This window comes from Vigna unguiculata, chromosome 11, assembly GCF_037176805.1.
Source record: "Vigna unguiculata cultivar grain cowpea cultivar isolate G323 ecotype 2 chromosome 11, ASM3717680v1, whole genome shotgun sequence".
Lineage (NCBI taxonomy): Eukaryota > Viridiplantae > Streptophyta > Magnoliopsida > Fabales > Fabaceae > Vigna > Vigna unguiculata.
Window position 1 is genome coordinate 28,613,374 of NC_140802.1, and position 1,798 is coordinate 28,615,171.

Genomic DNA, 1,798 nt, shown 5'->3' on the forward strand with positions numbered 1-1,798 from the left:
TTATTCTCTAACTATATCTTCTCCTAAAAATCATCTTTTCTATAAAGAATAAAAATTTATTTTTGAATTTATTTGATTTTATTTAAATTAATTAAAGTATGTTTCTACATATTTTCAAAAATAAAAATATCTTTTGAATTGAAACGGTTTTTTAAATCAAGTATCCTCTAACTATATCTTCTCCTAAAAATCATTTTTTCTATAGAGAATAAAAATTGATTTTTGAATTTATTTGTTTTTATTTTTGAATTAATTGAATTATTTTTTAAAAAACTCAAGTAAAACACTTTAAATAACCTAATTTGAGAACAAGAAAAAACACAACACACTGCTACTAAATGGAAGTACGAAAATATTGATTAAGTTTTTGCCTCGGTTATTTGTAAGACCCCATTTTTATTTCTGCCCTAAAGTTAGTGGGCTGCCCTACAGTATTGGGCCTAAAGGCCGGCCCATAGGATAAAAGCTTTCATGTTGCCCTAATCCCACACTCATTTCATTCTCACAGATCCAGCCGTCAACCCTTTCTCCCTCTCACTGAACGCTCTGCTAGGGTTTGCCCTAAGGTCCACCTCGTTCAAGCTCAAAGCCAGTTCCGGCTCCACGTAAGTGTCTTTTTTCCAGATCTTATGGCTTCCATCGTTTTCCCTCCACTCTTTCCATGGTTAACGTTTAGTAATAATGCGCCCTTGTTCCTACCTTCTGTTTTCAGCTCGTTAGTTCACTCGTAGAGCTGCAGTATCCGTCGTCGTGCCGTCAAGGCTTTTGTTGACCCTCTTTCCAGGTACGGGAAATTAGGGTTTCAGTCTTTTGGTGTTCTCTTGGTTGTTCTTGAGTGAGTTACTGATTGCATGGATAAATCCTTCGTTTTGGTGTGATTAGATGCTTTGTATGCTTGGTTGGTTCGATATGCATGGCTGTTGCAGTGAAGAACGGTGGCAAGACCTGTTAATCTCGCCCAAGCGAGTCAATCTCGCCTAGGCGAGATGAAACAGGGAGCTCGCCTAGGGCTATTGCACGAAAGGTCGCCCAGGCGACCTGCTCGAACTTTTGAGCGAGGGAACACCTCGCCCAGGCGAGAGGGGTCTCGCCTAAGCGAGATCCCGTGATGTTCCCTGAGTGCTCCATCGAACCCTCGCCTAGGCGAAACGGGGGCTCGCCTGAGCGAGCACGTCTCGCCTGAGCGAAACCCTTCAGCCTGAGCGAGGGGTTGGGCGAGGCAGTACGCTGTTTGGGTGCTTGTTTATTTTTGGATGATTGATATTGGCTTCAGTGTGAATTGTATGATGAGAAACATGTATATAATGGAATATTATGTGTACTTGGCATGAATTATGAATCGTGTATGACAGGTGGGATATGAAATTGGCATGTGAAATGAATGAGTGGTGTGGAGCTAAAGGAACATGGTATTAATATGAGATGAGACCTTAGATTCATGGGGAGGTGATGATCAGAGGTATGGATTCGAAATATGATGCGTATGAGGAATTAATCTCAGGGGTTGGTATGGAAATGTAAATATGATTTTACGTTCATTTATTTCTGAGCTATGAATGTTGGTCCGTGTCAGCGCATAAATTCCTTGGGGTCTCTAGGTGAGACCTCTGGGGTCGCGCTTCAGTGGTCAGGACGTAATTCCATGGCCCCTGTTAGTGGGTGTCCATGGTGGTGCCCCATCTGTATAACTAGGTAAGGATTCAAGGTAAGGACTGCATCTTGACACTCTAAGGGGTCAGTTAGTCTCACTTAGAGCAGACTGACTCCTGTGGTGAGAGTAGCAGGAGGCCTGAAATTC